Source organism: Sus scrofa, chromosome 2, assembly GCF_000003025.6.
Source record: "Sus scrofa isolate TJ Tabasco breed Duroc chromosome 2, Sscrofa11.1, whole genome shotgun sequence".
Taxonomy (NCBI): Eukaryota; Metazoa; Chordata; class Mammalia; order Artiodactyla; family Suidae; genus Sus; species Sus scrofa.
This window is the reverse complement of record NC_010444.4, coordinates 75,954,359-75,978,199: the sequence shown is the minus strand read 5'-3', so window position 1 is coordinate 75,978,199 and position 23,841 is coordinate 75,954,359. Positions and strand designations below refer to the sequence as shown.

At 48.9% G+C, this 23,841-nt stretch overlaps 1 protein-coding gene across 4 annotated transcripts in view; it reads right to left on the bottom strand.

Moving 5' to 3' along the window:
• GNG7 (G protein subunit gamma 7) overlaps window positions 1-23,841 on the bottom strand; it is a 153,681-nt gene that overhangs the window by 105,358 nt on the left and 24,482 nt on the right. For all 4 annotated transcript variants that reach the window (XR_002341702.1, XM_021084181.1, XM_021084179.1 and 1 more), the window contains exon 2: window positions 2,119-2,176. The gene's annotated coding sequence lies outside the window, so the exon portion shown is untranslated. The remainder of the gene's footprint in view (window positions 1-2,118; window positions 2,177-23,841) is intronic.

Below are 23,841 nucleotides of genomic sequence, written 5' to 3'. Positions count from 1 at the left end.
AGTATGAGGAAAGAAGATGGAAATCTAGGTTGCTCACCGAGGTGTCATGGCAGCGGTCCTCACTGGGCAGGGGCTGTGGTGTGACTTGCCTCTCCTTTGTCTTTCTCTAAATGAAGTTTCTTTTTTTTTGGCAGCACCTGCCGCATATGGAAGTTCCTGGGCCCAGGATCAAATCAGAGCCACATGGAGTTCCAGTTGTCATGCAGAGAAAACGAATCCAACTAGGATCCATGAGGATGCAGGTTTGATCCCTGGCCTCGCTCAGTGGATTATGGATCTGGCATTGCCATGAGTGCTGGTATAGGTCACAGATGTGGCTCAGATCCTACATTGCAATGGCTGTGGTGTAGGCCAGCAGCTGCAGCTCTGATTCGACTCCTAGCCTGGGAACTTCCATATGCCATGGGTGTAGCCCTAAAAAGCAAATAAGTAAATAAGTAAAATCCAAGCCACAGCCATGACAACACCAGATCTGAGCTGCATCTGTGACCTATGCCACTGCCTGTGACAACACCAGATCCTTAACCTGCTGAGGGAGATCAGGGATTGAACCCACATCCTCACAGACAACATCAGGTCCTTAACCCAGTGAGCCATGATGGAAACTTCTCAGTTTCTCATTGAGAACTATGTCTAGATACTCATGTTGCAACAGAACAAAGGGTGGGGGAAAAAACGTAATTGTAATGTATACATGTAAGGATAACCTGACCCCCTTGCTGTACAGTGGGAAAATAAAAAAAAAAAAAAAAAAAAAAGAAAGAAACTTCTCAGTTTCTTTTTACAGGAAGTCCTTTGGACATTAACACCGAAGAGAAGGCATGAGCGGGCTCACTCCTCCCTCACGCTGCACAGACACAGACACCCTGCAACAGCCTCGCCAGGCTGCCGGTGGCTCTCCCAACTCCCCTCCTGCTTGGCGACTTTGTGAACCAGAGTTAACACTGGGCCTTGGCGGAACATAAACAAGCCAGATGGACCCCAGGCCTCCAATCTCAGCTTCTGGTCACTGTCTGCAGGGACAGCTTCTCTCCCCAGCTGAGCTAATAACTTTACTGAGGCTCACTTTCTACATGTCATAAAATCAGCCAGTTGGAAGTACATAATTCAAGGATTTTTCAGTCATTTCACAGCCACCCCCGCCACACGGCACAGAGTTCTGGATCCTTCCCTTCGCCTGGTAAATGCCTGGTGCCCAAGCACAGCTCATCCCCAGCCCCTGGAAAACCCAGTCCAGCCCTGCAGATTTGCCTTTTCTGGAAATTTCATCTAAATGGAATCAAAGAATGCGTCATCTTTGGGGTCTGCCTTCTTGTCTAACATTTTTTCTTTTGCACACATACACACACGCACGCATTGGATAAGAATGTATGTTATGAAGCTGTCAGAGCTCCCTGAAATTTACTGAAATAGTAAACACAACCTGAATCAAAAATCCATCAGAATTTTTTTTTTTTTTTGATCTTGCCCATGGCATGCAGAAGTTCTGGGACAGGGATTGAACACAGCAGTGACCACACCAGATCCTTAACAGCTAGGCCATCAGGGAACTCCCCAGAATTTCTGCTAGAAATGGAAGCTTATTCTAAAGATAGCATGAAAGAGGAAACTCCGTGGGAGGAGCAAAGACACTTGCGACAAAAGCAGAGGAGCACAGAGCATGATCCTGCCCGCAGGGAAAGAGGCTAGGCTGAGTGAAAGAGCAGGCAGGCCACAGGCAGCAAAACCGCAAGGAAACTTCATTCACTCTATTTCCTCTTCCTATCTCACAAAAAGCCACGCAAAGTCCTCTTGAGAATAAGACCAGATAGCAAACAGAGAAGAGACCGGGTCAGAGCTCTAGTTTGCTTCTACATCTTCCTGAGGCCTTTGCTAATTTTCCTGACCAGCAGTCCAAGGATGGAAGGTGCTCCCTGTGGCTCCCGTGCACTCTTGGTGGATGAAACAAATCCTGAGAAACGCACAAAGCTGGGAAGGTGCAGGTGTGCTGGTGTGCCGCGCAAGGACACCCGCCTGGACAGCAAGACAACTTCTCAACTGACCCCGGCTCCGAATGGTCAACCAAATGCTCTCAAGAACTTTAAACATGGACAAGAGAAAAAAACTCAAGACACTGACCTGTGCTTGAGGCCTGGCTGTCTTCAGTGAGGAGGTTCAGGAACCCAGTGTCCACTTTCTGGAAGAAAAATGCACTTTGTTAGCTAAGCATGATTTGGCCTGAAATGCCAGGCGGGTGTTCCTCGGCGTCAGTGAGGAAGATCAGACATAAAGATGGCTCTGGAGCCCCGCCTTTTGGTTACTTTGCCAGACTTTGGGGATAGCACAAATAAGATGATTCCAAAGGCAGAGAGGTTAACAAGGCAAGTTGCCAGAAAGATCTGCTAGCAATTTATGATGTTTTCCACAGGTTCCAAAACTAAATTGGAAGAAAAGATTAGATATCCACATGACCTTTTATAGTTTATACAAAGACATTCGCCTGCATCATTTGACCCTCATGGTCCCCTCGGAGGAAGGGAAGGGGGCTGAATCAACCCCCTGCCTGGAGATGCTCCAGGGTCGTCTGAGGCAGGTGATCCACTAAATACAAGGTGGGATCCCAGATGGGGCCTTGGGGCCAAAAAAGAACAATAGGTGAAACCAGTGAAATCTGAATAAAGAGTGCATGGAGGTGAGTTCCCTGGTGGCACAGCAGGTTAAGGATCTGGCACTGTCACTGTGGCGGCTCAGATTGCTGCTATGGCACAGGCTTGATCCCTGGCCAGAGAGTGCACTGAGGTCACAGAAGTGTCTATCTCTTGCTCGTCACAAACTCACTGTGCTTATGAATGACATGACCATTGGGAGAAATTAGGTGATGGGTAGACAGGAACTCTCTTTGAAATGTCTCTGAAAATCTAAAATCATTATAAAATTAAATGTTTATTAAAAATAAATGTAAAAATTCAAATGCTGGTTCCCTTTCTCCTAGTTGAGGCTGCTTTGTGGCCAAAGGCCAGGATGGAGAACTGCCATCCCCTCTATCACCTGCAGGTGGCGCTGCGGCCCCAGAAACGCCCTCGGCCCCGGAGCAGCTAGAATCTCATCCTGTCGCAGAATCTTCTGTATACAGACCCTCCACCTCTGCCTGAGGCCCTAGGGGCACCCTGGACAGCGCGGAGGGTGGGGCAGCAGCGGACTGCAGGGATGAGAGATGAGAGGACCAGAACAACAGACCTGGAGGACAGGACTGGCTTCTCAACCTTGCAGGGGCCATCTATGCGTACAATCCTTCAACTTTTCATTTTTTAACCAATTAAAGGCTCAGAAGAAGTTGCAGAGGAATTCTCGCTGTGGCGCAGTGGGTTTAGAATCCGACTGCAGCAGCTTGAGTCACTGTGGAGGCAATGGTTTGATCCTTGGCCTGGCACAGTGGGTTAAATAAAGGCTCCAGCACTGCCCCAGCTGTGGCTGGGATACATCCCTGGCTTGGGAACTTCCATATGCTGTAGGTGCAGCCATATTAAAAAAAAAAAAAAAAAAAAAAAAGAAGTACAGGTGTCCTGGGCACCCAGGGAGCTGGGTAGCTCCCTGATGTAGGCTCCTTACCCAACTAGGGAACATTATCAAAACCTAGAAATGGTGACTGATAAACTAAGCACCATTTTTTCAGTCTTATTGAGATGTAATTCTCATGCCACACAATTTGCCTATTCAAAGTGCATAATTCAGTAGGGCTTTCTTTTTTTTTTTCTTCTGTATATTCACAAAGTTGTGTGACCATCACCAACTTTGTGCAACCCCAAGAGGAGAACTCATCCCCATTACCATTCCTCCCATCTCCTTCCCCCAGCCTCTGACAACCAGGAATCCACTCTCTGTGGACGTGCCTGTTCCATGGAATCCCACACTGTGTGTCCTTCTGTGTCTGCTCTTCTCACTGAGCAACATGGTCCCAAGGTCTATCCATGTAGTAGTGAGTGTCGGTGCTTCTCTCCTTTTTGTGGCCAAGTGATGCTCCGGTGTGTGGAGGGACCACACTGAGTTCTTCCTTTTACTACTGATGAGCATTTGGGCTGTTTCCACTTCTGGCTACTGTGAATCATGCTGCTGTGAACACGGGTAACTTATGAATCATTTTTGAGATGTTTTCTCTCTTGCTGCCTCACATCTACCATCTGCAAATCTCCCGGCCCCAGCACTTTAACGCCAGCTGCTGGCTGTTCTCTAGTCCTTGGAGCTGGACTTGGGCATTGAGGTGACTGCCACAGAGCCCCCACTCCGGCTGTGCTCAGCCCAGACCAGCTTGGGCCAGAGCAGAGAGGACAAAACTCGTCCCTGCAGCTCCATCTCCGGGGGCTCACAGGACAGCAGGTTGCGAGGTGTGCCAGCTGGCGCCAGGCTGTCCCTGTGTCCTTCATCCGAAAAAGACGCTGGGCTGTCACTTTCCCATCAGGGTGAACCTCAAGCCCCCATGAAGGGAGGTGGGATCCATCAGCAGGATCTGCTACAGAGTTTGTAGAGCTGATGGCAAAATGAAACTGGGGGACCTTTTGACCAAAAATTATTACAAATTTCAAAACAGTAACAGCAGAACCCTGGGAGGCAGGGGCCTGCCTAGAGCAGGGCCTGTGGACCACACACCCTCTGCCCTTAGGAACTGCCCATGAGACAGGGTCGGAAATCTCAGACACAGAAAACGAAGACACCATGTGCAAAGTGCTCAGTGTGAGGGAGAAACAAATCACAGGGAAAACAGGCAGAACTTACAACGGTGGCGAACAGAGGCCCTCGTGGAAAAGACGAGAGCTCACTCTTGTCACAGGCAACACTTCCTACAGCTTGGGAGCCTCACCTTGTCACATGCTTTCTTTTTCATTTTTAAAAAATTAAGACAGAATTCACATACTATAAATTCACTCTTTTAAAGCATGCAGTTCCGTGGCTTTTAGGATACTCACAAGGTTGTGCAACCACCACACTAACCCCAGGACATTGTCATCGCCTCTGAAGACACCCCGAGCCCATCAGCATCATATGGTTCAAAGCCAAGTCTCCCCCAGGAGAGGCGAGATCCCAAACTGTAGGAAGCACATGTGTTCTGCTCACCATGGCCTTCAAACTGCTTTCACAGCTGGCCTGCAGGCGGTCCTCCCGAGTTCTACAGATTTTGCAGAGTCCAGTCGGTGCCAAGGGCACAGCCTGGGGAGCGTGGTGGATCTGGGAGGAGCGGGCTGGCCCCAAAGGAACTAAATCCTGCCTACAACCATCTGAACTTGGAAGCAGCAATTTCCCCAGTTGAGCTTTCTTATGAGACCCCAGCCCTGGCCAACACCTTGATTCCAAACCAGTGAGAGACCCTGAGTGGAGATCTCAGCTCAACCACATCCAGATTCCTGATCCACAGAGACTATGAGATAATAAATATGTTTTTCAAAATTAAACTATAGTTGATTTACAATGTTGTGTTAGCTTCCGGTGTATTGCAAAGTGATTCAGATACACATATATATATTTTTCCAGATTCTTTTCTCTTATAAGGTATTACAAAATATTGAGTAGAGTTCCCTGTGCTATATACAGTAGGTCCTTGTTGGCTATCTATTTTATATATAGTAGTGTGTCTCTATTAATTCCAAACTCCTAACTTATCCTCCCTCCCCTTTCCCTTTCAGTAACCATAGTTTGTTTTCTGTCTGTGAGTCTGTTCCTGTTTGTTACACAAGTTCATTTGTGCCATAGATTCCACATATAAGTGCTATCATATGATATTTGTCTGTCTAACTTCACATAGTATGATCATTTCTAGGTCCATCCATGTTGCTGCAAATGGCATTATTTCAACCTTTTTATGGCTGAATATTCCATTGTATATATGTACCACACCTTCTTTATCCATTTCATCTGCTGATGGACAGTTAGGTAGTTTCCATGTCTTGGCTATTGTAAATAGTGCTGCAATAAATACTGGCGTGCATGTATCTTTTCAAATTATAGTTTTCTCCAGATATACGCCTAGGACTGAGACTGCCAAATCATATGGTAACTCTTTTTAGTTTTTCAAGGAACCTCCATGCTGTTCTCCATAGTGGCTGCACCAATTTACATTCCCACCAACTTTTCTGTAAAGGACCAGACAGTTACTATTCAGGCTTTGTGGGCTATCAGTCCTTTGCTGCATATTCCTGTTTGTTTTTCCCAACCCTTTAAAAATGTAAAACGCATTCTTAGCTCCCAAGCTGTATAAAAACAGATGAAGGATAAACAAATGTGGCCCATCAATACAGTGGAATATTACCCAGCCTTAAAAAGGGACAAAATTCTGGGCGTTCCCTCAGAGGGTTAAGGATCCAGCATTGTCATTACTGTGGCTCTGACAATAGCTGGGGCATGTTTTCGATCCCTGGCCTGGAAACTCCTGCATGCCACAGGTGTGACCAAAAAAACTCCCAACAGGAATTCCCATCATGGTGCAGCAGAAACGAATCCGACTAGGAATCATGAGGTTTTGGGTTCGATTCCAGGCCTCGCTTAGTGAGTTAAGGATCCGGCGTTGCCGTGAGCTGTGGTGTAGGTCACAGACACGGCTCCAATCTGGTGTTGCTGTGGCTGTGGCTGGCAGCTGTAGCTCCAATTAGACCCCTAGCCTGGGAACCTCCATATGCCACGGGTGCGGCCCTAAAAAGAAAAAGAAACAACAACAACAACAAAAAGGAAGGAGATTCTGACACCTGCTGCAACATGGATGGACCCTGAGTACGTGATACTCAGTGAGAGGATCTGAATACAGAAGGACAAATACAGTCTGATTCCACCCCCAGGAGGTCCCTAGAGGAGTCAGATCCAGAGACAAGAAGGAGATGGTGGGGCGGGGGCCGCAGGAGGGGGAGGGGAGTCAGTGTTTCATGGGGACAGGGTTTCAATTTGGAAAGAAGGGAAAGTTCTGAAGATGGATGGTGGGAATGGTTGCACAACATGAATGTGCTAAATACCACTGAGCTGTGCTCTTAAAAATTAAGATGGTAAATTTTATATTGTGTACATCTTAAACAATTAAAAGTAATTAATTATAATTTAAATACCTAATTTATTAATTTGTCTTTTTTGTCTCTTCATGGCTGTGCCCGCAGCATATGAAGGTTCCCAGGCTAGGGGTCGAATCTGAGCTGTAGCCACCGGCCTACACCACAGCCACAGCAACACCAGATCCAAGCTGCGTCTGCGACCTACACCACAGCTCACGGCAATGCTGGATCCTTAACCCACTGAGCAAGGCCAGGGGTGAAACCTGTGTCCTCATGGATACTAGTCAGGTTCGTTAACCACTGAGGCACGACGGGAAGTCCTAATTTATTAATTTTTAAAAACAGGACAATGTAGGCTGGACTTGGCCACCTGTCTCGTTTGCCAGCCTCTGATGTCCATCACCACAGTATGTTTGTCACAACTAAGAAACCAACATTGGTACATGACGACAAATGCTATACTTTATCCAGATGCCACTGGGTTTTCCATGAGTGTCCTTCTTCTGTCCCAGGATCCCATCCAGATCCCACAGTCCATTCAGGTGCTTCCCTTTTCTCAAAATGATTTCACTCTAGGTCCTCATTTTAGGAAAATCTAGAGTTTCCGAGCCACTTAGCAGGAAAGGTCAAATAAAGGAGGGATGGTAGTGATGAAAGCAGGTGGTCGCCACTCGGGGCCCAGTACCCCCACTGAACTGGGATGAGGGGTATCTCTGGACCCTCACAGCAGGCATCAGGTGGGACTGGCATCAACACTGGCCATGTGGCTGCACCAGAACTTGGGAGACCTCATATCCATGGCAGCAGGGTTGTCCTGCTAATCTCTGTGAGGAAGGACATGATCTTTCCGTTCTCCCAGGAACAGGTCAGTGGTAGGACCTCGGGGTCTGTGGCAAGTCCAAGCTGAACCTTCTGAGGAGCTGCTAGACTGTTTTCCAAAGCAGCTGCTCCATTTTCCACTCCCGCCCATTCTTAGCCATGTGCTCAAAATGGTGGTGTTGCTTTTATTTGTTTGTTTAAAAATTTTTACTTGAGAGTTCCCTTGTGGCACAGTGGGTTAAGGATCTGGAGTCATCACTGCTGTGGCTCTGGTTGCTGGTGTGGTACAGGTTTAATCCCTGACCCGAGAACTTCTACATGCTATAGGCACAGCCCCAAAAAACTTCTTTATTTGATTATTTCATTTTTATGGCCTATTTTAAATTATTTCATTGATTTATTTTATTACTTAAAATTATGTTTATCTCTCTTTAGTATTTTTATTTTACTATTTAAAAATTTTTAATTATTTTATCTTCTTTCATTATTTATTATTTTTATTATTTAAAAATGTTTACAGCAGCATTGTTTACAATAGCCAAGACATGGAAGTATGTCCAATCAATCTAAGTGTCCATCAACGGAGCAATGGATAAAGAAGCTGTGGTACATATATACAATGGAACATTACTCAGTCATAAAAAAAGAACAAAATAATGCCATTTGCAGCAACATGGATGGACAGAGAAACTATCATACTAAGTGAAGTAAATCAGAGAAAGGCAAATATCTTATGACATCACTTATAGGTGGGATCTAAAATATGACACAAATAGAAGTTCCTGTTGTTGTGCAATGGGTTGAACGGTATCTCTGTAGCACCAGGTCACAGATTCGATCCCTGGCCCAACACAGTGGGTTAAGGATCCAGTGTTGCTACAGCTGTGGCATAGGTGACAACTGTGGCTCAGATCTGATCCCTGGCCTGGGAACTCCATATGTTGTGGGGCGGGAAAGAAAGAAGGGAAGGAAGGGAGGGAGGGATGGAGGAAGGGAAAGAACAATGACACAAATGAACCTATCTATGAAACACAAACAGACTCACAGACATAAAGAACAGACTTGTGGTTGCCAAGGGGAAGAGGGGTTGGGGGAGGGATGGATTGAGAGTTTGGGATTAACAGATACTCACTAGTATGTATAAAATAGAAAATCAACAAGAACCTGCTGTATAGCACAGGGAACTATATTCGGTATCTTGTAATAACCTATAAGGGAAAAGAATCTGAAGCTGTACACCTGAAACTAACACAATATTGTAAATAATTTATAGTTTAATGAATACAATTTAAAAAAAAAAGAACAGGAGTTCCCATTGTGGCACAGCAGAAACGAATCTGACTAGGAACCATGAGGTTGCGGGTTTGATCCCTGGCCTCACTCAGTGGGTTAAGGATCTGGCGTTGCCCTGAGCTGTGCTATAGGTCTCAGACATGGCTCAGATCTGGCATTGTTGTGGCTGTGGCATAGGCCAGCAGCTGTAGCTCCAATTAGATCCCTAGCCTGGGAACCTCCATATGCCGCGGATACAGCCCTAAAATAAATAAATTAATAAATTAATAAAAGAACAACAAGAATTCCTGCTGTGGCTGAGCGGTAGCGATAATGGATTCAGTTTGACCCTGGCCTCACTCAGTGGGTTTAGTATCTGGCATTGCCATGAGCTGTGGTGTAGGTCACAGGTGTAGCTTAGATCTGGCATTGCTGTGGCTGTGGCGTAGGTCAACAGCTGCAGCTTGGATTCTCCCCATAACTGGGAACTTCCCTGGCGAAAAAAAAAAAAAAGGGAAAAAAATTATTTTGAATAAAAAATAAATAAAAATTTTAAAAGAACAATGTGGTATGTGTGAAGAACATATTTACAAAAGTGTGATTTCATGGTACAGTCTGATTTCCTGTCTTTACAAACCACTCACTGATCTGGCAAAAACTACCTCAACATGAATAAATAAGTATTGGTTCATTAGCTGTGCTTTTTTTTTTTTTTTTTTTGTCTTTTGTCTTTTTGTTGTTGTTGTTGTTGCTATTTCTTGGGCCGCTCCCTCGGCATATGGAGGTTCCCCGGCTAGGGGTTGAATCGGAGCTGTAGCCACTGGCCTACGCCAGAGCCACAGCAACGCGGGATCCGAGCCGCGTCTGCAACCTACACCACAGCCCATGGCAACACCGGATCGTTAACCCACTGAGCAAGGGCAGGGACCGAACCCGCAACCTCATGGTTCCTAGTCAGATTCGTTAACCACTGCGCCACGACGGGAACTCCTAGCTGTGCTTTTTTTTGGTTGCCTGCGGCACACTGAAGTTCCCAGGCCAGGGATTACACCCTTGCCACAGCCGTTACAATGCCAGATCCTTAACCGGCTGAGCCACCAGGGAACTCCTACCTGTTCTTCATTAACACAAAGTGACGAACTACTCCTCCAAGTTATTTTTATCTTCTTTATTATTATTCATTATTTTTGTCTTCCTTTATTATATTTATCAGAATAGTTCATTATCTTATTTCATTATTATTAATTTTAAAATTATTATTTATTTATTTTTGGCTATTGCATGCAGCGGCTTGATATGGGATCTTAGTTCCCACACCAGGGATTGAACCCCGGGCTGCAGTGATGAAAGTGCCAAATCCTAACCACTACACCGCCAGGGAACTCCCTCATTTTGTTATTGTTACTGTGTGTATGCATCTGGCATGTCTAGTCTCAGAAAGTAGGGTAATGACCCCTTCTCACCCTCTGGAGATTTTTGAGAGTGGAGGGTAGGAATTAGGAACACTCTACACTTCTGTAGCAGATGGAGCTCTCTATGATGTAAAGAGGTCTGCATTCAGCCTGATGCTGGTGCGGTTTCCTGTCTGAACACCCACGAAAGCAGTGCCACCAGGGACATCGACCTATTCAAAGTCACATGGGTGTGGCAGGCCCAACTCTCGTGTGGAGCATTTCAGGAAAATGCTTTCTTTCTCCTTTTTAATTGTTATTTTTCACTTCGAGTTTAATGCGATAGGCACTGAAGACCAACCACCTTCAGTTCCTAATCCCTGATTTGCTTAGCCCCGGGCCCTCCAGCACCTCAGCAGGATCTGATTGGAAAAGCACAGGACATTTTACAGGCGGCCACAGGGAGGTACACTGGTGTGATCTCAGAGGCCAGACGTTCTTCCATCAGAACCAACCATCACACAGAGATGACCTGCAAGGGCTCCGGGTGTGGGGCAGGAGTCGGGGACACCCAAGCCCATGGCCAGGAGTGCAATGGTCACAGCGGCTGTCGGTGCCAGGACACAGCACCCACAGCCCAGCCGAGCTCTCTGCTCACAGCCCTGAGGTCAGGGCTCCAACTTGGGCTCCCAGGGCTAAATCCAGGTGTGGGCGGGGCTGGTCCTTCCAGAGGCTCCAGGGGAGAGTCGGTTCCTCCTTTCCCAGCTTCTGGAGGCGCTGCATCCCTGGCTCACAGCCCCTTCCTCCATTCTCACAGCCAGCAGCGAGGCATCTCCCATCTCTTTCTGCCTCTGACCCTCCCGTCTCCCTCTTATGAGGACCCTGTGATGACAGCCCCATCTTAGTGGCCTTAACATGCCCTTCTGGAGAGTTATTTCATCACATAAAGTGACACATTTCCAGGTTCCAGGGATTGGGGCCCAGACATCTTTGGGGGCAATTATTCTGCCCACCACTCCCCATAACACCTGACAATGTGAGTGAATCTAACCCTAAGAACATAGTATTCAAAGGCAGATCCCAAAAGATCACACGCAGAGCAATATCTTATTTATAAAGTTAAAAACGACTCAGTTTTCTTGAATAGGTTTTTTAGGAGTAAAAATCTACTTACAACATACTTCTAAGGAATACACGTAAATAAGACAGAAGTAAAGAAACGACGGGAAAGTGGATGTGAGATCCTGGCGTGGGCCACTTTGGCTCTGGGAGGCAGGCGGGTGGGTTGGGGGATCCCAGAGTCACAAATGGCTGGTGAGGCCCCAGTTTTTGTGCTCAGTGCTGAGGCCGTGGGTGCCTACTCTGCAGAATATAGACATAAAAGAGGGCCTGCCTACAAGGGAATATTACTCAGCGCCAAAATCAAATGAGCTATGAAGCCAGGAAAAGACAGGGAGGAACCTTAGATGCAAATCAGCAAGTGAAAGAAGCCGATCTGAAAGGGCTACACGCTCTGATTCCAACTCTAGGACATTTTGGGAAAGGCAGAGCTATGGAGACATGGAAGGATCAGGGGTTTTGGAGGCTGTGGGGAGAGAGGATGGATAGGTGGGACACAGAGGCCATGAAACTACTGTGTGACACCGTGATGATGGACCCATTTGTCCAGACTAATGCAGGATGGTAATAAGAGGGGAAAGTGTGTGAGAGTGTGTGTGTGTGTGTGTGTGTGTGTGCACACGCGCGTGCGCGCATGCACACACACACGTGTAGGAGGGAGGCAGTATGTGGGAACTCCTTGTACTTTCTGCTCATTTTTTCTGTAAACCTAAAAGTGCTCTAAAAAGCAGGCTATTAGAAGAGGCCCTTGGAGTTCCCATCATGGCACAGCAGAAACAAATCAGACTAGGAACCATGAGGTTGCAGGTTGGATCTCTGGCCTCAATCAGTGGGTTAAGGATCCGATGTTGCTGTGAGCTGTAGTGTAGCTTACAGACGCGGCTTGGATCTAGCCTTGCTCTGGCTGTGGCTGTGGTGTAGGCCGGCAGCTATAGCTGCAATTAGACTCCTAGCCTGGGAACCTCCATAGGTCTCGGGTGAGGCCCTAAAAAAAAAGAAAAAAAAAAAGAGGCCCTTGAAGGGATGAATTAGGAGAGTATACCAAGAATCAGGAATCTGATGAAAGAAACACACATATACACAAAGAGAGAGGAGTTCCTGCTGTGATGCAGTGGGTTAAGAATCCGGCTGCAGCAGCTGGGGTTGCTGTGGAGGTAAGGGATCAATCCTCCACCCAGCACGGTGAGTTAAGGATCTGGAGTTGCCACAGCTGTGGCATAGGTTATACTTGCGGCTCGGATTCAATCCCTGGCCCAGGTCTTCCATATGCCATGGGTGCAGCCATTAATAAAAAGGGGTGGGGGAGGGAGCCCATCTTAGCCTAGATGATGGCTCTGTGCTCACACTTGACCAGCCGACTCCTTTATCAGGCTGTTGTGAACAAGACCCAGAGACAAGCTGGATCAGGCCTGGCCAAACGGATATTCTGCTCTTCCCTCAATCCTCTGCCAGTATCATAACAAGATAATACCATCAGGATCAAGACCTCTTGGCTGCTCCAAGTCTGGATTAACCCACTCCAGAGCCACCCCCAGGCCTGGGGACCACAGTGGCCCCATGTGCGGATCAGATGAGAGCCCTAATAGAATCAGGCCCCAGGATTACTCCCAAATCCCATTTGACTGTTGGAAAGCATATTCTGGCCGGAGCTGAGCTGATTTCTTTCTTCTTCTTTTTATTAGAGCTGCACTCATGGCATATGGAGGTTCCCGGCTAGAGGTGGAATCGGAGCTGTAGCTGCTGGCCTACACCACAGCCACAGCAACTTGGGATCCGAGCTGCATCTGTGACCTACACCACAGCTCACGGCAGTGCCGGATCCTTAACCCACTGAGCAAGGCCAGGGATCAAACCTGTGTCATCATGGATACTAGTCAGATTCTTTTCTGCTGAGCCACGATGGGAACTCCCTGGAGCTGAGCTGATTTCTGGAAGATTGTGCCGGGTGGGAGGCAACATTCTTCCTTCTCCTGTTATACCGGCCAGGCTCCGTGCACTGGACCCTCAGCCGGTTCCTATCACCATTCCCACTTGGGAGATTCCATCCCTTCCACCTCCAGCTCAAGGCTCTTAGCCAGGACCCTCTGCCTCCCTCTGCTCCAACACCATTCGGAACCAGAAATGGGACCTGTATCTGTCTCCCACCCACCTTGTTTCTGTCTTCAAAGCTCTGAGGGGAGAAGGGTGAAAGTGGCTGAAATAAGTGGACAAAAGCCATCCCAAAGAGTTCCAGAAACTGCAACTCTGCCCAAAATGCCCTGGGAATGGACTGTGCTCCTAATTCCTGGTGAAATCACAAAGTCAGTCACTCCCTAGGGCATTTCTCTGGGATGGCAGGTGGTATGCCTTTTTTTTTTTTTCTTTTTTCTTTTTTTCTTTTTAGGATCACACTCACAACATATGGAAGTTCCCAGGCTAGGGATCAAGTCGGAACTGTAGCTGCTGGCCTATTCGCCACAGCCACAGCAATGCCAGATCCTTAACCCACTGAGCTGGGCCAGGGAATCAAACCCATATCCTCATGAATACTAGTCGGGTTCATTATCGATAAGCCACAAAGGGAACTCCTGGTGTGCCTTTTTTTTAAAGGGTAATTGGGCAAATAACTTAATGTTCCCATCCTGACTGATTTCCAGAGCTACATTTACCTGCTGTGATGGGCGTCTCCAAGGACCCCAGCCTCGTGGGGTTCACACCCACCCTGCAGTCTTCTCCCATCTGTAGCAGGGTGGGTGTGCATGACCAATTCAATGTGGCAGCAGTAATAGCATGTCACCTCTGAGGTCAGTCACAAGAGACATGTGGCTTCTGCCTGCTCTCAGGCAGTGAGGAGGCTCAAGCAGCACTATGGGAGGCCCTCCTGGAGAGGGGCCAAGTGAGGGGTCGTCCTGGAAGCAGCTCCCCCACCCCAACCCCGTCAGGCCTTCAGATGAGGCAGCCTCAGCTGCCATGTGCTCTGCAACCTCCTGAGACACTCTGAGCCACGACCACCAGGTTAAGCGGGTTCCAAATTCCTCACCCATAGAAACTGTAAGAAGGGGAGTTCCTGTTGTGGCTCAGTGGTAATGAACCCAACTAGTATCCATGAGGACACAGGTTCAACCCCTGGCCTCACTCAGTAGGTTAAGGATCCGGCATCATCATGAGCTGTGGTGTAGGTCCCAGACACGGCTCAGATTCTGAGTGGCTGTGGTATAGGCTGGCAACTGCAGCTCCAATTTGATCCCCAGACCGGGAACTTCCATATGCTATAGGTACAGTCCTAAAAAGACAAAAAAAAAAAAAAAAAAGGAAGAAATTGTGAGAGAATCTATGCTGGTTGTTTAAGTTTCTAGGGTAATTTGTTACATAGCAAGAGACAACTGATATACCTGTCGTCTGGGCTGATTCAGCTGACAGCTTCACACAGACGTTTTGTCAACCACTAGGACTTTCTAATGGAAAGCAACAAACACCACCAGGTTTTTCATTTGCTTGCTTTCCTACCACCTACAGACCTGATAAATGAGGGGTGGGGACAAGACAAATCCCGATGTGGCAAAGTCAACTAGGGGAGAGAGCAAGACACTTGGGATGAGAAAAGGAAGCCATTGGGATCTCACAGATTATCGAGAAATACCAGCACCTGGTTTCTGAGACTGAACAAATCCACTGCCCTGACCCACTTTCTTCTAAAGCAGGGTCTCCCCCTTGGCTGTGCTGACATTTGGGGCCGGCCATTCTCTGGAGGGACCAGCCTGGGCACTGTGAGGGGGTGAGAGCACCCCTGGTTCCCACTCGCTTCATGCCAGGAGCACCCCCAGTGTGACAACCACGGACATCCCCAACTTGGCCCAATATCCCTTGGGAGGCAAGATCACCCCCAGTGGAAAACCGCTGCTCCAAGCACATCCCTCTCAGGCAGGAACGGTGGGGACCTAGTATTTGACAGGCAGACCTCCCCTCCCCTAGACACACCCCCACCACCCAGGCTTCAGGTTCTTCTTCTGGGAACCAAGTGTGTGGGACTGGGATGTTGAGCCCCCTTCTGTTCCCACAGTGACATCCCACCAGGGCGTGGCAGGAGCGCCTCGTCTCTCTGGAGTCTCCATATAGAAATGCACTGCAGTCATCAGCCCAGCCTTCACTCATCACCACAGCAACCATCTAAATATGTCACCCTGAGGAGCACTGATTTCAATGAAGGGGGAGGAGAAGCCTTGGGGCTGGGATAGCAGCCTGAGCCTCGCCACCTGAGCTCCTGAGCCTGCTGGGGAGAATGGGGAGGTGCCCAGGGCAGATATGCTGCTCCACAGCCACGGGACTGACCCAGGTCAGGGGCCATCACACCCCAGTGGGGTGGGACAAAAGGGCCTGGTGTGCCTGACCCAGGGGACAGAGATCTCTGGGAGCCGAGCAGAGGGGGAAGGAGGCTGTTGCCTTAGACTCCCAACCCTCCTCCACGTAGCACAGGGTGGGGCCCCTGCTTTATAGCATCTGACCACCAGGGTTTATTCTGCTCTATGATGGAGGCAGGGATCAGATTCAATATTGTGCCAAGTAATTAATACAGGGCCTCCCCCCAAGCCCACACTGTCAACGGTGGGGAGGTCACCCTCTGTTGGGGGCTGTCCTGGGTGCTGTGGGGTGTGGAGCAGCATCCCAGCCCCCACCCACTCAATGCCCAGGGCACCTCCAGTGTGATGACCACAGATGTCCCTAGACCTCTCCCAATGTCCCCTTGGGGAGACGATCACCCCCTGTGCTAGGCAGCAATCCTCAGACCCCCACTACCACCTGGAACTGCACTATACGAAGGGAAAGGCAACAGATTTGGGAAGAGGACCAATATCCAACCATAAATAAAAGAAAGAAAATGTATACACGCGGGTTTCTTTTTCCACTCAAAATTAAAATCGCTTCACTCAGTCCCTCTTCCGGGGGTGGGGTTGGTGGGGACAGATATTCCTGGGTCTGAGAGGCAGTGTGGCAGCATTCGATTGTGACTTCATGACCGACTAATTACCCTGTGCCTCAGTTTCCAAATCTGCAAAATGGAGATGATGGCAGCACCTCCTGAACGGGCCTGTTTTCTGGATTAAATAAATGAATGTCTATAAAATGCACAAATCAGTGCCTGGCATACTGTTAACAGTGTATAACTGCTTTATTACTAGATCATCTTCCTTATATTAGAACGTCCATTACTTGCTTTGTTGACGTGACTGGGGATCAGCAAAGGGTCTCTACAAAGGGCCAGATGGTGAATATTCACAGCTCTGTGAATCAGATGGTCACTGTCGCTACTACTGGACTTGGCCAGTTGCAGACCAGGAGGTGAGGCTCTGTGTTAATAAGACCTTACAAACCCAGGTGGCTTAGGTCCGGCCCACAGGCTGGAGTTTGCGACCCCACAACTGGAAGACGGTATGGGAGGAGATGGTGCTATTTTAGCCACCAGCACTCCAAAGGAGGCAACACTACAGAGGCCACGCTGCAGTCTCTTGTCCTGAAACTAAAGCCTGGCTCCTAATGAAGAGCTGCCTGCTGCTCCTCACCATCACTCAGCAAAATCATCCCAGACCGTCCGTGACACAAAACCTCCTACCACAGAGGTATCGCTTCTTAAGCTTAGATTCAGGGAAGAGGCTGCCCTTCCCCATCCCCTGGAAAAATCCACCGGCCACCTTCTGTTAACAAACACCTCCTCTTTAACAACATGGGCTGCAAAAGGCATCCCAATATTTTGACCTGCTGAGCAAAATTTTCTTACTATCCTAGACAGGGCAGTTTACCACTTGCAAAGTCGCCACCGGGAATGTCCCTGAGCAATCCGTCCATCACCAAAGTGAGCAATGCCTTCTGTGAACGGAGGGCCTGAAGACGCCTCTAGGAATGTGACTCGATGTCCTGTGGAGGCTGCAGGGGTCCTGGGACTGAAAAAGGGCGCCAGGCAAAGATGAAAGAAATCCCAATGAAGCATGGGCTGTAGTTTATAACGGTTTCTTAATTGGGACAAATGCACCAGACTGAGGCATGATGTTAAGAACAGGGGGAGCGGGCGGTACGTGGGAACTCTCTGCACTGTCTTCTCAATTTTCCTGTGTATCTAAGACTCTAAAATGAAAGTTCATTTAAAAAGAAAAGGGGAAGAAGGGAGTGACGACAATTAGCTACTTATGCGGGAGAAGGCTTAGAAATGTGATTGAGGGAACATTAAGTTCCTGTGACAGCATCCCATAATGACAGGGTTATATAAAGCCCAGAAAAGAAAGACGCTAAAAACAGGATATGCTAATCAGCGGAGGAAGTTTGCTCCCGGGAAAGGAATGAGGAGGGGGAGAAAAGACAGGTGGCTGGGTGGCTCCTGCAACAGCCATGGTAGACCTTGATGCAGGGGCTGCTGGTGGAGGAAACTTCTGGAACATCCCAGGCAGATCCAGGCAATGTGGTACATGCACTCGGGAGGCCGTGATGCCCAGGCCCACTGAGTGTGCAGCCAGCACCTGAGCCTGGGGGCAGGCAAGGGTTTGGAGGATGGAGAGTTCTAGAAAATAGGGGTGAAGCCGTGGTCCAAAAACAGCGGGTATGATGCAGTTAACTTACTGGACACTTTCATCTACAGCGCAGTCTCTCCCCTTTGACTATTCTTCGTGGGGGGCCTTCCTGGGCGCTACAGGGTGTGGGGTGACATCCCCGGCCCCCCGCCCTACTGATGCCAGTAGCACCCTTGAGAGTGATGACCGCTGATGTCCCCAGTGGCAGAGCATCCCAGATGCTTTTTGTCCTACAAAAGCTAGCAATGTACACACAGCTCACAAGAATGTAATTACCCTCATTCTACAGATGGGGCACTGAGGCTGGGAGAGGTGACAAAGCCAGGAGGAAGCCTCAGAGAGGCGGGTCATCAAGACTGTGGAATACCACTTTTTTTTTTGTGGCCTCATCTATGGCATATGAAAGTTCCTAGAGCAGGGATCAAACCCGAGCCACAGAAGTGACAACACCAGATCCTTAACCCACTGCACCACCAGGGAACTCCAAACAGCTTTGAATGTTTTTGGGGTGTTTTTGGCCAGAGTAAGCAGCTTGATATGGGATCTCAGTTCCCAGACAAGGGACTGAACCCAAGCCACAGCAGTGAAAGCGCCAAGTCCTGTCCACTAGATCACCAGGGAACTCCCTGGAATACCACTTTTAATAAAAAGGGGCCTCTGCACTTTGCCTGCAGGCCAAATCAGGCAGCCCTTTGGGTTTGTAAATAAAGTTTTGTTGAAACACAGCCATGCCCACTCACCTACTTACTGGAAATTCGTGCCCCCCAAGGGCAGCCAGCCTGGGAGAGGTGAAATGTTTACCCTCTGGCCCTTCCTTGAGTTTACAAGCACCTCACAGAGATCCTCCATCACCGCCTCAAGGCCTTGCAGCATTTTCTTTTCAGGCTCTAAGTGCTCCCTGAATATTCTGTTGAAGGAATGGAGACAGCAGAGGCAGGCTCCCCTGGAATAGAAGGAATCTGGGCTGGTTCTGCCTGGCCCTGGCCAAAGAGGCCACCTATTCCCACTGGCCAGCTCCACCCTGGCCCAGGCCCCAGGAGCGCCCCAGGAGGTATGCGGGACTGTGGGGGTGACTAGGAGCTGGCGTGTAGTCTGCCTTTGAGACCCAGGTGCGTGGGCTGCACTGTCATCTCCGCCAGCTCTCACGTGGGATGGACGGAGCAGGCCTGCTCTGAGCCCTGGTGTTTGTGGGAACCTCGTTCCCCGACCCTACAAGGTCAGCCCTGCAGCCTCGGGAGAGTAAAACTTGCTGAGTAAGGACAGGCACCGCTGTTCCAGCTGCCTGGGTACAGTTTTGCCTTCTGGTGCTGAGACCCACGGAACGTGCTTTCATCTAAAGGTCACCTTCGCCCAGGCTTTCTCCTCATCAGCACTGCGGACACTTGGTGCCGGGTCACTCTCTGGAGAGGAGCAGCCTCCCCGTTCCCGACACACTTGGTGCGGTGCCAGGAGCACCCCCAGTCCTGACGACCACAGATGTCCCAAGACATGGCTCAGTGTCCTATCGGGGCAGAATCATCCAAGTGAGTCCCCAGGGTTAGGGATTGCACAGACCTGAGATGACTGTGCTCCACAACCATCTGACCCCTGAGGTCCTAGGATGCTGCACACACCTGAGTGGGAGGGAAGGGAGGTGACTCAGAGCTGGGGGCCAACCTGGTCTACACGATCTGACAAGCAGAAATTTATTCTGGTGTCTAGTATGAGCTAGAGACCTAACTCGATCGTTTTTCCAAATAACCAACACAGGATCTTCCCTTTGGCACTGTCGACATTCAGACCCAGATCATTCTCTGTTGGGGGTGAGGGGTATCCCTGGGTGCTGTGGGCGGTGGAGCAGCATCCCTGCCCCTACCTGCTTGATGCTAAGAAAGAGCCCCCCGCCCCCACTCATGACAATGAAAAATTTCCCCGACTTTGCCCAGTGGCAAATATGGAAACTACCTGCTCTGTAAAAGTAATGCCTTGGCAGCAAGTGCTGGACTCTACTGGTCAATCAGAGGCCAAACTAGGGTGGTGATGCAATGAAACTAAAAGTCAGGCAGGAACAACCCAGACGCCTCTGAGTGTTCCCACCTAACAAGACCCAAAGGTGTGGTTTGCTGGGGGTTCCTGTTTTGTTTTCCAAACCTTGTTTACTGCATGAACTGACCCACAGCAACTGTGTGCATTTCCTGGGGCGGCCGGATCCGCAGACAGAAACGGATCCTCTCCCAGGTCTGGAAGCCAGAGGCCCAAGATCAAGGTGTTCGCAGGGCTGGTTCCTTCACAGGCCGTGAGGGAAGGGCTGTCTGATACTCTTGCAGCTTCTGGGGTTGCTCTCTTAAGTTCCTGGCCTGCTGACACAGGCACATCACCCCACTCTCTGCCTCCATCATCATACTACCTTCTCTGTTGCGTCTCAGTCTCCACATGACTTTTTCTTTTCTTTTTTGGCCACGCCCGTGGCATGCAGAAGTTCCTGGGCCAGGGAATCAAACCCAGGCCACAGTAGTGAGCCGAGCCACAGCAGTGACAACACCAGACCCTTAACCCACTGAGCCATCAGGGAACTCCACATGGCCATCCTATAAGGACACCATCCACTGGATGTCAAGCCCTCTGAAATCAGGCATGGTTCTTTTTTTTTTTTTTTTTTTTATCTTTTGTTGTTGTTGTTGTTGCTATTTCTTGGGCCGCTCCCTCGGCATATGGAGGTTCCCAGGCTAGGGGTTGAATCGGAGCTGTAGCCACCGGCCTACGCCAGAGCCACAGCAACGCGGGATCCGAGCCGCGTCTGCAACCTACACCACAGCTCACGGCAACGCCGGATCCTTAACCCACTGAGCAAGGGCAGGGACTGAACCCGCAACCTCATGGTTCCTAGTCGGATTCGTTAACCACTGCGCCACGACGGGAACTCAGCATGGTTCATTTTAACTAATCACACCTACACACACCCTAATTCCAAATGAGGTCCAATGCCCAGGCACTGCGGGTTGGGACCAGAACATAACTTTGGGGGGACACAATTTCGCCCTCAGCACCACCTCTTTGGCCGTCTCTCCCGTTTCTCCTGCCCTCCTGGCCTCGCCCCACCCCCCAGCTCTCCTGCCCAACACGTGCTTGCCTCAGGCCACGTCCTTCACGCTGACTGACTGTGCTCCTGGATAACCGGCAACCCGCCACACTCCTGATTTCCAGCCGCCTCCTGGAGGGCTGTGTGCTCAGAACCAGCTCGCTTGGGAACATTCCCTCTCAAGGGCTGAGGAGGGGGCGTGCTCAGCTCTGTGCCCGTCCCAGGGTCATGAGTTTGAGGCAGGCAAGTGGATGACGGCATCGTGGGCCCCTGGAGAGTGACACCTGGCTGGTTGGAAGGAGGCACTGCTCCCAGTCCAGCTGTCACCACATGGGAAGTGGTCCAATGTCAGAAGTTCTTCCAAGTGTCCTGAGAAGCTGAGAGGTTGGTTTTTTGTTTTTTTTAAATCATGAAAGCTCCTAATTTTTAAACACTGGCAACAATTCAAAATTTAAAACCCTGGGTTTAAAAAAAGGTTTGTCCACCAGAAACAAGGCTAACTGCATAACACTTAAGAGGATGCTCACAACTGCCTTATAAATACATCTTCCAAACTCAAGGGGCTTATAATCAAGTGACCTCCAGGAGTTCCCTGGTGGTTCAGTGGTTTAAGGATCCAGTGTCCTTACTGTTGTGACTTGGGTTCCCGCTGTGGTACAGGTTTGATCCCTGGCCCGAGAACGTCCACATGCTGTAGGTGCAGCCAAAAAAAAAATTACGTAAAAATTAAAAGTGACCGGAGTTCCCATCGTGGCGCAGCAGAAATGAATCCAACTAGGAATCATGAGGTTACTGGTTCGATCCCTGGCCTCGCTTAGTGGGTTAAGGATCTGGCATTGCCATGAGCTGTGGTGTAGGTCGCAGATGTGGCTCAGATCTGGTGTGGCTGTGGCTGTGGCATAGGCTGGCAGCTATAGCCCTGATTCAACCCCTAGCCTGGGAACAACCATATGCTGCGGGTGCGGCCCTAAAACAGACAAAAGACAAAAAAAAAAAAAAAAATTTAAAAGTGGCCATCAAATAAATATAAGTATATAGCTCTCACCATTTTTTTTAGAAATTAAAACACCACTAGGTTGGTTAAGCTCCCAGGCATTTGGACTGCATTAACCTATAAAGCACCAGAACCAGAGTTGGAGAGCAATAATTAGAAGGTGGGGAGCCCTGGAGTTCCTGTTGTGGCTCAGTGGTTAACAAACCCGACTAGCATCCATGAGGATGCGGGTTCAATCCCTGGCCTTGCACAGAGGGTTAAGGATCCGGCGTTGCCATGAGCTGTGGTGTAGGTCACAGACGTGGCTCGGATCCCATGTCTCTGTGGCTGTGGTGTAGGCTGGCAGCTACAGCTACGATTCGACCCCTAGCCTGGGAACCTCCATATGCCGTGGGTGTGGCCCCCCAAAAAACAAACAAAAAAAGAAGTGGAGAGCCCTCTGGGGCGCACAAGCACAGTCCTTCAAGGTACAGAGGGACATAGAGGCCCCTGGCCCCCTGCAGCCTCCAAGCCAAGAAAAGCCTTAAAACCATGTCTATGGACACTACTCCTGAGCAGGAGTTGCGATCAAGTTGCCCAGCTCTGAACTGAGGCCCTAGGGGACCTTGAGGCCAACATAGCTGCAAGGTCAGGAACCACTCCCTAGTTTAGGAAAGGAAAAAAACCTGTTTCAAAAAAAGAAAAAAGAGGCTAGACATAACATAAAATACTGTCCAAAGCCAGCAAGAGGAAAAGGAAGAATTCAAATTCGGCCTTAACTGCAAAGCTCATAAACAGGGAGACCCAGTGTAACCAAATGGTTCCCACAGGGAAACAGTGATGTGTGGAGACACTGTGAGGGGGCTCCCGGCACTGATCAAGTGGGTGGGGATCAGGGATGCTGCTCCACAGTGCCCAGGACAGCATAGGTAACAGACATGGCTTGGATCCCAAGTTGCTGTAGCTATGGTGTAGGCAGCTGTGACTACAATTTAACTCCTAGCCTGGGAACTTCCATATGCCGCAGCTGTGGCCCTAAAAAAAAGCAGAAAGAAAGAAAGAAGGAAAGAAGGAAAGAAGGAAGGAAGGAAGGAAGGAAGGAAGGAAAGAAAGAAGGAAAGAAGGAAAGAAGGAAAGAAGGAAAGAAAGAAAGAAAGAAAGAAAGAAAAGGAAAGACAGACAGACATATTTGAATATGTGCTTGCATATGCAAAAAAAAAAAAAAAATTCTAGAAGAAAACACCAAAGCTGTTAACAGTTACAATGGTGAGTAGAACTGAGGTGCAGGGCTCAGGGTTATTCTTTGTTTTATGCCCTTATATATAATTTGACGTTTTATTTACCATGAGCATAGTACTTTGACAATTCAAAAAATTAGTTCTACTAGGAGTTCCCATCATGGCACAATGGAAACAAGTCCAACTAGGAACCATAAGGTTGTAGGTTCGATCCCTGGCCTTGCTCAGTGGGTTAAGGATCCAGCATTGCTGTGGCTGTGGTGTAGGCCGGCAGCTGTAGCTCTAATTAGACCCCCTAGCCTGGGAACCTCCATATGCTGCAAGTACGGCCCTAAAAAGAAAAAAAAAAATTAGTTCTACTAACTGTAGGTTTGATGATATTAAGGAATTATCCAGCCCAAAATGTCAATAGTGCCTAGGTTGAGAAACCC